At 42.5% G+C, this 15,592-nt stretch overlaps 1 protein-coding gene across 2 annotated transcripts in view; it reads left to right on the top strand.

The window, feature by feature from the left end:
* Window positions 1-6,099: 6,099 nt before the first annotated feature.
* BTBD7 (BTB domain containing 7) overlaps window positions 6,100-15,592 on the top strand; it is a 58,712-nt gene continuing 49,219 nt past the window's right edge. For both annotated transcript variants that reach the window (XM_078871776.1, XM_078871777.1), the window contains exon 1: window positions 6,100-6,316. The gene's annotated coding sequence lies outside the window, so the exon portion shown is untranslated. The remainder of the gene's footprint in view (window positions 6,317-15,592) is intronic.

Genomic DNA, 15,592 nt, shown 5'->3' on the forward strand with positions numbered 1-15,592 from the left:
GATACCCAGCCACGGTTGGCGTCATTGGCGAGCGATGTCTGTACGTGCCCCTGGTGCACCGTTCACCACTCCACCTTACTCCACCAACCCACGTTGACCTCCGTGGTGAAGTATGGTCATACAACCGCCATATCCGGCAGTGGATGACAAAGAGTGTTATGTTTTATGTGAATGCAATTTTAATTTTCGACACACATCGTATTCAATGTGCAGCAATATACACACACACAAGTCAAAACACATTGTTGTATCATGTGATAATCACATTATGGGTCTCATTCAAATACATGGGAAATGGGTGAAGGTGCAGCCCTGCAATTTCCTGTTAATTTGAAGAAAGTTCGTGTAATCTTGGAAATGGTTGCCAAAACACATTCAATTGGACACGTTGTTTATTTTCTTTGGAAAATGTCATTCGTCTGGGTGAGGGTTCGCTCCAAGTAATTATGTGATCTTTCGATGAATTGTCGTTATTTTCCCACGCCGTTGCCCACGAACTTAAAAATAAAATTATAACCTTGCTAAAATAATAGACGTATCAGTAATGTCTGTTTCTATTTTCCTGAAATCGCTCGACCCACGTTCTTGTTGTTGCTGTAATGCATTCACATGTCCCTGCACACAGCATGCGACCCGATATAAATCTAAACATATGTAACGCGTCCTTGTTCACTAGACATTCGATAACAGCTTTCTGTTTGGATGACACATTCACTTCAGCCATCGCTGACTGCCGTAACATCTCTCGTGTCGCCCTGTGTTGGAGTGATACGATAACTCGTTGAGTAATGTGCTGCACAACGGCAGTTGTACCTCAACACGTACGTGTGCTGGCGAAACTATTTTCAGAATAAAGAATGATCGGTAATGAGTCACGACGCGTTCATCTGCTGCTCAAACCATCAATACTTCCCTGGCCCTTCAGCAGCACCTGCGGTCTCAAAAGAGCCATCAATAGTCACGACGCGATTGCTGCGGTGATCATTCATCCCAACAAGGCCCCCGGTATCTTCGGGTCGTCCTCTAAGGACTCCAAGGTCAAGGCTCTTGGTTTTACTGGTTGGAACCTCCTGGTTACACCAGCCCACAGAGGATTATTGTGTCCGTCCGTCCGTCGTACATCCAAAAATGGGAGGGGTGGGGCTGGGTGGAGAGGGGAGGGTGGGGAGGGGCTGGGTGGGGAGGGTGGGGAGGGGCTGGGTGGGGAGGGGAGGGTGGGGAGGGGCTGGGAGGGGAGGGTGGGGAGGGGCTGGGTGGGGAGGGTGGGGCTGGGTGGAGGGTGGCAGGGGTGGGGCTGGGTGGGGAAAGGCTGGTCACCCCGTGGTGTCCTTATAAAACTCAACGTTTAACCTACTCACGCCGGCTTGTGCCCGCCCTCACAGTCGGGCATATTTGCGGAATACACCACGCCGCCGTTGACCCTGGCCATTGACCGAGCCACCCAACGTTCCTACCAGCTCCCTCCGCAGGAATGTGTTCTGGGGTGATCGGGCTTTAAGCGGTGCAGCTCCCGGTATATGGAACGCGTTTCCTTTAGTAATACGGTAACACAGACTCGTTCGAGATATTTGAGTCCGTCTTGAAAACTCGCCTCTTTAAACTGACCTTCACCCCCTAGTTCTGCCCGTTTACCCTGCAGGTTCTATTCATGTCCTGGTTTCCATACACGGGGCGCATTGGGATCTATGGATGAAATGCGCCTTACAAATGTAAATTATTATTATTATCATTACTCCGACTAACATCAGGAGACCGATGTAAGTTAAACAGGTTCGCTGGCCATCTTCAAACGTGCAGTTTGTTGAATAGGAATGTACACATGTGTCCAATGTTTTGGGAAATAAGGTGAAGAGCCGTATTCCCGTCTTCCCTTGCCCGATTAATCTCGGTCGTTATCTCGTCATGGCGAGCTGTTAACTCCCTCGCCTGGTATACAGGAGGTCGTTCGATCCCGACCCTGACGCCTGCTGCTGTATATTTGGAGTTTTCATGTTCTCCCCGTGGTCGCATGGATTTTTTCCTGGGTCCCCCGGTTTTTCCTTCCGCATTTATAAACATGCCTTTTGAGTATTTGGCTTCTATACATTTCCACACGATAAGCCAATTCGTTGGCCTATCAGTCGTGGCCAGTTCGCTTCTGAGAAAAATAGCTATATAGCTCAGTAGACCTTACCTGGTAAAAACAAATAAAAAAAGTTTCAATCATTGTAAATGTCTATCGCCAAAGAAGCACAACAAACGAGGCGCTTGGAAGGTGCGGTAAATGCACCGCTTAACGAACCGTGGTGGATCCTGATGCACAAACCGTGGCCTGATGGAAATTATATCTAAAATTAATTAACTATGAGCAGAGTAGGAGGGAGGAGTTTTTGTGTGTTGCTGGCTTTGAATGTCCGGTATAATTATGAAGCGTATATGATTATACTGGAATTACTGTACAGGATTATGATTTGCTAAACCTCACGTTTTGGCGCAGCCTCAAGATCCACCGCTGTCTGTAGGGGGTGTCTGGGCTCTTCTCGTTATTTCCACACACAAAAAGTGCTCCATTGCAGTAACAATCCAGCAAATTGCACTTAGCACGTGGTTTTCTACATGGATTGTATTCTCCCCTCCCCAATACAACATTGAACCAAATACAAGAGCGTCGTGCGCTGTATTTCCACAATAAAAAAAACTGAACAAGACACGAAGCAAGCGAGTTTGGAATTATGTCGAGAACACAAGGAAGCCGAGGATATGTGCAGATGAGAGGCAACACAAACCATTAAAACACGTGAAGAAAATATTCTTGGATCTTTCGGTAAAGTCACGTAGAAGGGAAATAATAAAATAATGACAAAAAACATTATAAAATTCTCATTAGGACGCTGTCTTTCCGACAGCTCTGTTCTTCACCTGAGGACGGCTGCTTATGTTGTGGCCGGAACGTCGTGAGAATTTAATCATGTTTTATTTGTATTATTTGTATTATTTCCCTTCTACGTGACTTTACCGAAAGATCCAAGAACATGAATCCCTGCAGTCACGAAAACTTTAAATCGAAACGTGAAGAAAAGCAAAGTGGTCGGCTCGGGGAGGAGACGGCGTGGTCAGAAGCGACGATGGCCAATTGTCAACACTAACGACGGCGTGAAATGCGATCGCGTTCAAGAGCTGCACCGCAGGATCGTGACAGATGGCAGTGGCGTGCGAAGGCCTTCATCTAGCAGCGTATTGACCGTGGCTGATGATGATTTTGATGATATTTGCACAATGCAAGCACTTGCAATAATTATTTTTGAGATACGCTCTTTAAAGCTTCTCTCCCGGGAGAGTCTTTGCCGCTCGCATCTGTAGGCAGTGTGGATGCAGCCGATGTTTTGCTCGTGCTCAAATAAGGCCTGGTGACTAAGAGGGACGTGATGAACGTTAATTCGTAATCTCCTCTTGTGTTGTTGATGCGCATTGTATGTCGATATGCTTCACCGCATTGAAACGAGATTAGTTGCAAAACTGGTTTCCTGATTCGTAATCTTCGAATGAGTTGATGTGTATTGTTTGTTCATAATCTCCACCGACAAGTAATTATTATTTTGAAATCAAAACAGTATTCTCAATACGGTTTAAAAAAAAAACTAAACCCGGATTACTGCAACGCATTTTTCATTTCAGCACGACACACATCAGTAATGAAATGTGACTACGATTTGCGTTGACGTCAGCTGTTGTGATGTGTTGTGACATCAGTTGGCCACTAAGGGGCGGAATTGACTTACAGAACGCTTGCCCTCTGCAGTTAATGCTGCTTTCCAAAACAACTTATGCTCAAATAACTTACGTCACAAATACAGGTAGTCCTCTACTTACGATGGAGATGCGTTACGACGACCCCATCGTAAGTCAAAAATATCGTAAGTCGAAGATGGCATAGCCTACCTAGGAGTCTTAAAGAATGGTGATAATTTAGCAAAACAGAGCAATTTACAGTAGCGTACTGTATAAACTATATACTGTATGTATTTATCAATTACAATACTGTATTGCACAGTAAAATGTAAAGTAAAAAAATAAGGTAAATTCTTAGCCTACCTATATGAACTGCAATTTAATAGTAAGTTTTTTCAGGAAACAATCCTATCTGCTATAAAAACTTTTAACATGCATTGCACGTATCGTATCGTGGTAACCCTAAAATGAAATAGCTAAAGTTTCGTATCATACATGCACTGAACGTATCGTAACCTATCATATTGTACTGTACTCACCAAGATTCTGTCCGTCGTATCGCTATCGCCATCGTAAGATCGAAATATCGTAAGTCGGACCATCGTAACTCGAGGACTATCTGTATTAGTACATCTGTGTGCTAATACTGTAATAATAGCTGTATTTACAAATTAGAATCGGTAAATAAAGTTATACATTTTACATTTGGCAAACATGCGAATACACTATGTTAAACGATACAATTAGTGTGATAAAAAAATACTTACCAAATAATCTGTTCGCATCAGAAGCTCAGAAAAGTTGAGCCTGGATAGTGGGTGGATGGGCGGCCACGATGCGTAACAGGCGCAATAAGCGGCTGTGTTGCAGCGGAGAGCAATGCAACAAGATCCATTGTTGTACTGCCACTGCACGTGCATGCTCATACACGTCTATACTCCCCATCATTCACCAATCCGCACTGACCATGGTGGTGCAGTATGGTCAAAATAACCCCGACGACTATCACAGGGTGGGGAGGACTCCATCCAACCGTGGATTGACAGAGGGCTGTAAATTCTGGAGTAAATTACTCCCATATGGAGAATATGCCACAGATTATAAATAATAAAGGGCTTACAACTAAGCCATGTGGCACATAATGCAATAGATTAATTTAACCAAAAATGTCATTTTCAATAGGTTACAGGCAAGGCACGATGGTGGTATTCATTTGACGACATGCCAGACACTCGTGGTCAACGGAGTCAAAGACTGTGGGGAAATAATAAAGAAAGCATGATGCCAGGACATGAATTATGGTCTTTAAGACCAGGATGTTCATACTTCCTCTATTTTTATCTGTATATAATGAACGGAAAGGGCTGTTAACATAGATATTTGAGCTATGTTTAACAATTGGTAGACACGGACGTTTTTGTTGATGTAACATGGAATCATTGATTCGTGTTTACTATTTTTTTAAACTGCCTAATGAGTTTGTCATAAGGGAGCTTTGAAGCCGACATTCAGCCACCCGAGTAAACTTCCTGACAATTGAGGATTGACATCAGAGGCAGTGCTGAGTCCCCTGTTCCCAGTCCACACGAACCGGAGTGGTGGAGTATGGTGAACAAAAAAAACGTCCCCGTGACCAACACGGGGGGGCATGATGATCAGGCCTTTGAACAGCAGTACGGCGCCACCGTGGCGAGATGTTAACTACCTCGCCTGGTTTACAGGCGGTCGTGGGATCGATTCCGACCCTGACGCCTGCTGTATATTTGGAGTTTGTGTGTCTCTCTCTCCCCGTGGTCGCGTGGATGTTTCTTCGGTTCCTCCGGTTTTCCCCTCCACGTTAAGAATCAACGTCACGCGTTTAGAGCATGTGGCTGCTATAAATGGCCAAGTGATAAACCACTTTGTTGGTAGGCATCCATGTGGGTGGCTTTTCTGTAGACAGAGTGTCCCATTGAGCCATCTGGTCTCTTTTCTATTAAAACATCCAAGAATGGTAGTTTGTCATCCTTTTCCACCTCCATGGTGAATTTGATGGCCGGGTGTATGGAATTGATGTGGTTGAGGAATCGGACGGACGTAGAGTGGATACCTGGATGGCATCTGTCGCTAAATTTTCCATGAAAACATTGGCTACAACTGGAGATAAGGGAGAACCTATTGGGGTACCTTCAACTTGTTTGTCGGGGTGAGGTCCATACTCTTAGGTTTTTTCGGTAAAGTCACGTAGGTAAAAAATAAAAATAAATAATAAAAATAATAGAAATAATATGACTTTGATTCACTCCGCCTTGCGAAAGGCTCTCAGTCACAGGGGGCGTGGTCTGCTCGATTTAGGAGGCGTGTCTCCACGACGATGGGCGGGGCCTGCTCGGAATGGGCGTGGCCTGCAGTCGGAGGAGGGGGGGGCGTGGCGTCTCCCGGAAGTCCGCGGCGACGTCACGCGGATCGGAAGTGGCTGGGTCGTCATGTCGGAGCGAGTGGCGAGCGCTCGGCGGCGCTGAGGCGTCAGGCGAACAATAACAACGGCGGTCGTCTCGCACAACTACCGCGAGCTTCGCCGACGACGGCGGCGGCGGTACCAATCGCAGCCGGCAACAACGACGACCACGTAAGTGAAGTGCCTCGCAGCTGTGTGTGTGGAGTGGCCGCGGAGACACCCCCCCCCCTCGCCCGTAGGTCCGCCCGCTCCATCGCTCCGCGCCGTGTTATCGCCAGAATTCTCTATTTTTTGTTAAAATAAATAACAGTAATTGTTAAAGCACGGTTACTGTCGTTGCTCGAGGTAAACGCTGCCGTAATGACGCGATTACACGAGGCTCTGCTTCACAGGCGAAGCTTTTGGTTTCAAAAATAACATTGAGCCTCCCATCAGAGGCTATATTGGGCCCTCCCGGCTCTCTGCGTTTTCGGTAGCGAGCACCGTGGCAGCTTGGGGTTTTGACTTCTCTGGGGCTCATCAGCCGCAAGGCAGGGGTCAGCTCGTGGGCTTCATCACCGGTGGTGTGGGCCGATGAGTCTCTCTTTTAGAAGTCGGAAATTCCTCGTCAGTTTGATGTTGAAAAACATCGTGAAGACTCGTCGGCTATTGGGCCCGAATTGTTTTCGTTTGGTATTTGTCGGTGAAACTCGTTCCAGTGGTTGTACAACCGAGGAGGAGATGGAGCCGTGAAATCAGGTGGTGCGCGGACGCTATGTGGATTATTACCATCGCAGTATCATGAGAGGTGGCGGCGACTTGAATGCGGCTTTCATCCAGCAGTGGAGTGGACAAAGCTGCTGATGATGTTTAAAAAAAAATACGGTGCGTGGAGAATTGTGTGTAGGTTCACCTGCGTGAGCTGACGACCTTGGGTGGGGAGGATGATGATGCTGCTGCTGTGGATGTGCGTGGCCACGGTTGAGTCGGGATGATGAGTGATGAGGCGGCTCTGGTCCCCAAATGGGGCACGCGGCTCGAGTTCGGGCGGTTCGGCCGCTTGCCAAGCACACCGCGACGTATCGATTAAAATAGATTGTCAACGTCACATTGCGTCGAATCGTGAGGTTGACAGTTTTGTGCAGACAACAAACAGTACAAAGGATACAGTGCAGACGCATTTCGAACCCAGGTATCCCTTGAATAAGATACTCGTGGTCTAAATTAGCTTTAAAACTGGTTATTAGTACTGAGGTAAACGGTGGTTAGCGTAAAGCGGTATGAACTAGGTGGCCTGAGTTCGAATATTTATACTGGAGGAATCCGATGAGCTATAAAGCTCGTTTTTACAGATGTCCAATTGGGGCGGGTCAGAAAGTTACGATGCCCGGACACGGCGAATAACAACAATCAGTGGTGGGCACACACTCCAGCGCGAGAAAGTGCGGTCAAATAAAACCCCGCGGACAACATATCTTGGGAAGGCCTTCGTCCAGCAGTGGATTGGCAAAGGGATGTAAATTTCCGTTGTTATTATAGTGACGATAAACGAGACCGTGCAACCAAAACAGTTAAATGATGGATTCATTGAACTGTGTTTTCCGAATCGTGCCAATGGTATCTCGAAGGGCTTTCGTTAATCATTGCGTTACAACCTCGGAGCGATCCTTCTTTACCTCCCTGTGCTCTTTATTTAATCTCCTGTGTGCATATTTGTCGGAATGCAAGCCCATTGTTACCATTTTACAGACGGGTGGCCCCGTCGCAAATGAGAGCGAGGCGGCAAGTCGATGGGAGTAATATCGGTGGAATCTGAGTCCGTGTTTCCCGGCCTGTGGGGATCATGGCTCCGGTTCTTGTCAAGTACTCGGCGGTCAGGTCATTGAAGCTTGTGACGGCGGTGATCGCTACACTTTACGTGAATAATCTCGAGTGAACTACGGTGGCCTTTCCATCATTATTACTACGTGTTGGATGTCAAGTTACTGAACCCACGAGGTGTGTATTGCAGCTGAGAGCCCTTGTCTGAAGGAGTGTTGTTTGGTACCACCGACCCCTTAAGCGTAGGCAGGTGTGTTATTGTGAAAGTCGTAGTTTCACTCTGTTGACTTATACGCGATGTGTATTACCGTGTCGTTGATGTCTTTGCTTCAGTGTGTTCTTTGGTAAAAATAATACTTGCGTAAGAAAAACCTATAACCTTACCTTACGTCTTGTTATAAAAGTTCACCGTATTTATTAATGTTGTGTGGGACACTTGAGTTAACTTTCTCTCCTGCATCACCTCCGATTAGCATGGTTGGTTACGTATGGTGCAAAAGAAGTTCAACATCCAGTACATACATACATCACCTAAGACCGCTTTATCATCACTCATTACTATCAATGCCATATATCCATAACACGACCATCAGTCTTATTGTACCAGTTCACCATATTGGTGTTGTCCTTGATACCGAATTCACTTTCTTTCCGTGATCTGTTAAAATTTACTTTCACCCATCACTGAAAACACAGCATCTCTTCCCCTGCTGACACCATCGCTTACACCTCGTAAACCTACCTTGTCTACCTAAATCTCTTTATCTTCAAGTGTTAGGGGATGTAGGATACTTCTGCTATGTCCTAGAGTTTAACATTACACCTCTGGCATGTACCTGTGCATCAACACTTCTGTTGCGAGGGCATTTGTGGCTTTTAACTAGCGTACTGTATGTACTTAAACTGGTGTAAGTTTCATCATACTGTATGCACTTAAACTGGTGTAAGTTTCATCAACCCTATCACTCTAATATCTGCCTTCTCTCATTGGTCTTTGCTCAGTGGAAGTAATTTTGTTCATTCCATGCCTCCCACTTTACTCTAATTACAATATTGTGCATTTCCGATAGATGTTTTGTTTATTATTGTTGACCCTTAAGTTGATTATTTTTAAACCACCATTGATAGTGTGTACTTTTTTTTTACATAATCTATATGCAATTTTATTTCCTGTATACACAACATCCTAACGGTTACATTTTGATGTCATGTTTTGACTTATAAACAACTCTTATGTCTTGTATTAAAGGAGTACATGTTATACTGTTACCTTATTTAATGTTGCTTGTGAAGTTATTTACGATACATCAACCTTCTGCATTATAAATAATGAAATTGTCACGATAAAATAGCATTGCAAATACAGCATTCAATCACTATTCAAACAGGATATTGTAATTTCTTCCTGTCCTTGCATTGCAATGCCATTGATTCATACATATTTGCACATACAATTTAGTGCAGGGTCATTGAAATATTAGTGTAACTGTCAAAACAATTATTTGCCAGCAAAACACTTTTCAAGTTACGCAAAAAACATTTGGTCAGCTGGTCTGAGCGCATGAGACATGATATTTCACGAACAAACTAAGCAAATATGATGCAACTGCATCATAAGCTAATTTTTTTAAGCGGTCCACCTTAATAGCGTAAAGCATTTTTTATTCTCTAAGCAGTGGAGTCGAATACTGACATTAATCTTCGTTTTACATATCAATTTGTACATGCCTTCCAACGATACTAGACTATCCTGTCATGCACATCACCAATAAGTGCATGAAGAAATCCAATTTGTGCGATCGATTGAAACTTTTGTGCCTATGTTTCTATTTAATAGTGTAATAATAAAATCAGACTGCCAATTCAGTGAATCATTTGTAAGCATACTCTAATACATTCTACTGTATTATGTGGATTGCATCTAATATATAAGTAAGATGATGGAATAAGTGACTGATGTAGTTCCGGGATGTTCTAGAAAGGTCCATCTATTTAGTGTCATCCTCATAACTGGGAGTTGATGCCCATGACAGATGCTTACCAGCTGGCATGCACTTCAGCATTTCCCATGGAGAGTCCATCCATCTTCTCACATTGTCCTAACAGGTGATCGATTTTATTCCTCATCCTCTCTTAATTTCCATTTTACCATTCAGAAACTATGAAGGTTTAAAAATGCAATTTGCTATAAAAATTGTGGAAAAAAATTCATTTTTTAATCGGAGCCTTAAATTACCGGGAGGTGGTTAATTGTTTTTACTTAGGGGTTGGTTGTCCTAATGTCTTGTGCTAATTTTCCTCCATTGGATGTGGATGCTAATTCTGATAGGGAGTGAGCAAAACCCGCTACTAATTGGATAAAATGATGGATATTGGTTTTGTAAATTAAAGAAGGAAAGTGTTACATATTATTCCTGACACCCACCTCTTTCAATCACAGGTATATTATAGAATAATCTAATTTATTTTACAGATTATCATGCCAATTAAAAATTACAGTAATTGGTCATTTTAATCTTGTTCCCAAAAACAATGCAACGAACCCACTATTGACCTCTTACAGGAGGAAGTTGTGAAGGAGATTGAGCTGGTGATAGCACAAATGTCTACCTCCTCAACAGTTCAACCCTTCTCTTAGCCCACTGTCTCATATGGCAGGCCTCCCGAGTCAAGGCCAGCAAGAGGAGGTAATGAAGGAAGAGTGCGTGAAAGGGCTCAACGTTTGAGCCTTTCAAAGAACTAGAAGTGCAATATATAAGGGAGGACCATGTCAAAAAAAGTTCTTTGTTACAAAAAGTTAGCCCAGTCAAGCTGGTGAGTGTCTCCCTAACCACCATAGTTGGTTAGCTGATCTGATCCATCTCTCTCTGACCAAATTAGACAAGCCCATCTTGAAATAAGCCAAGAAGTCGCATATGGTTCTGAACACTAATTTAACACTAATTTAAGAAATGCTCTCGAAGGCAGAAAATATATTTCCATTTTCCATTTTTACATGGATTAATGTTGTAGCTGCCAAACTGTGTCATAAGTAACAATTAAAGTGACCAGGAATGTGCAATGTGCATTTATTTTTTCTAAATGAGTTTTTTTTAGAAAACATGCTCGTTCAGCATGAATGTTTAGTTCATTTTGCATTATCCCTTTTTTCAGTGTACCGTGAATATGAAATCCATAACAGTGCGTCTTGTCAAGTTAAAGCTTCCCCTGCTCAAGTGAGCAGGCCACAATCATTTTCGAAGCAGTTTCACCATCATGGCCTTATCATTCACTCATCCTTAATCTGTTTTCTGCTTCAAGAAGTTTATATTTATACACATAAAAATGTGACTTTAAAGTAAAAAACACAAATGGTCACAAATGCTCTGATACTCTTTCCCTAAATGTTTTAAGTGTAAGGATCTCAGGCAAGCGGTAATATATTTTGGGTGTATATTACAAAAGTAAAAGTCATGTATTGTTCAATATATGTTTTGTCTCCTAACTGCTGAGAGTTGAATTTGTATTCGAGTGGAATGTGAATGATGATTATTTTCCAAAAACATAAAAAATGCCTTTCTTGGGTAGGCAACAAACCTTGCTACAGGACACATCAATTATATGCCATTATCATCATTGCCCAATCGCGTGCAGTCACTCAAAAGTTGTGTTGTTGGCATCTATGGAAAACGTGTTGCAAATACTAAATGTTTCTTAAGACATTGTTGTACTCAAGGGGTTCCTCCCCCCACAGCGCTATAAGGAATTTCACGTAGGCTTCGACATTGTATTGTTGTTTGTAATACGTAAAACATATTTAATGAATGGGAGTTGATAAATGAGAAACGCAAAAGAGGAACATAGAATCGAGAACATTGGTAGATTAATGACAACATTCAGAATGAGTAATGACAGAGTTGCAGCCAAAGAATGGATCTCGTCTGAGTGGATGTGGACCAAGATGAGCCGATGAAATCAGTTCTTGTGCAGGCGCGCGGTTGATTGTTACATCTCAGGCTTGCGGGCGACATGGCGGCTTGGGGAGATCTTCATCCAGCAGTAGTTTGACCATCTTGTGGAAGGCTGATGATGATAGGACATATCACGGTATCGGAACAAGCGAATGTTGACGTAGATGACAAAAATATATGATGGATGGACAAACGGACATGCAAAGAGTGAGACCAATAAGTGAGATACGTTTGGTTGTCTCGGGGAAATGTTGACTGGGCTAACTCTACAGCACGCCCGTTCCCTTGGCCTCCTGCCCTCACCAAGGAAAAAAAACATGTACTGAGTGAACACACTGTACTAAAGAGTTTGCAGACAGTGTGCAAATTGTACTCGACTTCTGCCTTTTATTTGCTTTGTATTTTCCGGCCTGACCAAACAAGTGCTGTGTGCTCGGGCAAAAGATCCTCCTTTAATTTGTTTTTATTGTACTTAAATCAACAGCAACAGGTTTCCAAACAAAACTTTTGCTTGGAATTAAATATCACTGGAAACTAGCACAATAACAATTATATTTTGGTTTTCAATTCCAGCCCAAAAAACCCCCTAACATGGCTCCCACGTCTTAATGTTATTCTGACTTGCAGCGTCTGCTTAAAAATAATAGGAAGCACAGATTTGTACAATAAGAAGGGTATGGAGCATTATTGCATTTGCCTGAGTATAGCATACCGTTTAGATTTACTTTTTTGTATTTAAAAATATAAGTAATTAAACTCTATGCTTAGGATGCCTTATAGTTCCCAAGACAAAGTGTTGGACATTAATGGGTGGTAAAGGACAATTGAAAACAGTTACCTGACCAATGGACTGGCTTAACAGCTTGGTTTTATCTTATCTGCTGACCAAATGCACTTCGGCCTTGGACTTATAATGTTATGAACATGATCGCAAACCGTTTGGTATGACATTCTTTTTAAGAAAAAATATTTGTTGATGTATACTGCAATTTAGGCATGTAACTATACAGGTATTCACTCCTTTCACAATTCAGTGAATTGGTGCAATTCAGGGTTGCAATTCAACTGATGACTAGATAATTTTTTCAATATTGTCGTGAATTTAGTGGCTTTGTGTCCACTGCTGGATGAAGCCCCCTCCCCAAGCTGTTGCCTTTCCTTACGGTCTTGCGATGCCAGAGTCCATGATGCCGGTCCTGTGCGTGCACCGGCCTACTTGCTCGATCTGTGCTGTGGTGCTCCTCTTGGGGGCATTCTCCCCAATGGGGTCATGGTGACCATTGTGTCAACAGTCTCATCCGTAGGCAGTCCTTCTTCATTGGCGTGTCCTGACCAAGCCCATCTTTATAAAATTTCAACAGGCTGTTTGATCCATCTGTTTCTCTCTCTGTCTGTTAATCTAATAACCGTATTTCTTGGTATACCTTTCAGCTTTTGTTTCATTTTCTTTGTCAGTGTTCTTGTTTCCAGGTCATGCATCTTCGCAGGTAATATGCACAAAGTCAAAACATTTGTCTTAATGTACAATGGTTGCTGCTTTTCATCATGAAATAAACATTTTCATAGCACTAAATCCTGCTCTTATTTGCCTCTATCATGATTTTCATCTTTTCCACCTTCATTAATTGCCATATGTATATATAGGTGTGTTTTCCAGTTGTCCCTTCAACAATTGTCTTATTTTTACAAGCATACTTGTACACAATTTCCATTTTTCCCATATGTATCTTGAGTCCAAAGTCACGGGCACTTTAAAACCATTAAGCATGAGATTATGAATCGGGAGATCACTAGGCAAAGTGTTTGAAGTTGTTCTAAAGAAAGGGAGCATGAAAACATTGCAAGGATTTTGTTCATTGGTAAATCACAAATGGTGGCCCTTAGCAAGATGGAACAACAACAAATGATATAAAGCGAGTGAAATACTCTTATGCAGATGTCTTGCAAGTGTTTTTATGCCACAAGAGGAAAGTGTATAATCAGATGACGAAGATATTCCAGATGTCCCACCTGACGAAGTAACCACTGTCCTTCACAGTGTACTTAAAGGGAAATGCTTCTTACCAGATGGAATATTTGTGAGCTTCATAAACTGTTGACAATTTAAAGTACGTATTTACTAAATGTTTGCACAGAAATCCTCCAATTAGAGATTATCATGATGAAAAAAGTTATATTGTATGGAATTGAAGCATTACAGACTCATTAGCCCATCACAAGGATATACGTTATTCATGAAGATCACAGTGAACTGAATAATGCAAAATGTTGAAGCCCACCCAATGACTTGGGCAAGTTGGATTTATGAAAGGGTTTTCTTCCATCGAACACACAGTATCAACTAGATTTGAAAACAGACAAATGAGGATAAAACAATACTTTGCCTGTTTTTTTAGATAATGAATAGCCATTTTATTCCATGGAAATTGAGCAGTTCTCGTAAGCCACTTGTGATAAATATGAATTAAAGTTGAGTGAAGTGACTGGCAAAGTGTACCGCTACATTTAGGTAGCGTGAAGAGTGGCACAATACGATTCACAAGAGGGGTCGCGCAACGAGATATTCCGTCAAAGGCAATCCATAGCAATATTACATTCCTGGAAAATTGGATTGGGGAATTAAAGCATAACAAACAATATTGCCCATCTCATAAGACACCAGCAGTAGATGTCATCACTTACTGTGGTTCATTCAAACAAACATAATCTGGGCTGGACTTTTATTTTAATTATTAGCCTTTTCGATATGTGGCAAACTGACAATCGATTTTAATTATTTCTTTGCATGTGTTATGGATCACGCTAAAAACTGAACCCAGCGTTTAGGTTGTTGCTCGTAAATTTTAAGCCTTGTAGGTTCTGATGAATAGACTGTTTTGTGAAAGCTTTTCGTTATGCATTTTTTAAATACATTATATCATTACTATATTTCGATTTAAAGCTTTCGTGACTGCAGGGATTCATCTTCTTGGTTCTTTCGGTAAAGTCACGTAGAAGGGAAGTAATAAAATAATGTTTTATTTTTATTATTTTATTACTTCCCTTCTACGTGACTTTACCGAAAGAACCAAGAAGATCATTACTATAGTTGTAATTTACAAAATGAAATAGCACAATCATATTTTCAGAGCAATAAATTCCATAATTGCGACTGCCATGGGAATGTGGAAATGTCTGCACAGGATTGAGGCTGCCAATGTAAAGAGGTGACCATTCCATGGCGCGTTTGACTGAGAAGGCACCCTGGATATTTTGTATTCAACAAAAGCCTTGGTGCCACCGCAGCAGACGTTCATGTTGAAACCATTTGAAATGTGATGCCCCAGAATAGGGCAGAGGCATCATTCACCGTGCTCACCCTGGCTCGCTGCTCGTTGCCATTTACGCACCAGAAGGTCCATGGCCCACGTCTCATCGGTCGCAGTTGTGTCATACCCATTACGACGGTGAGACACGCCGCTTCCTTCGTGCAGTAGGAGATGTGGCGCCTGCTTTCACTGACCGTTACGTAACGGTCAGCCCTTGGTACAAGTGGAGATATGGCCGCGAACAGTAAAATGTTTAATGGATTGAGCATACTGTAAAGCATTGTCACATTTTAACTCCTATTTATTCAAAGACAGAGGACGATACTTTAAAACCATACAGTGACAGTTTAATGTTTGATGGTCTGGTGGATAAGTAAAGTTGAGAATAC

This window comes from Lampetra fluviatilis, chromosome 33, assembly GCF_964198595.1.
Source record: "Lampetra fluviatilis chromosome 33, kcLamFluv1.1, whole genome shotgun sequence".
Classification (NCBI taxonomy): domain Eukaryota; kingdom Metazoa; phylum Chordata; class Hyperoartia; order Petromyzontiformes; family Petromyzontidae; genus Lampetra; species Lampetra fluviatilis.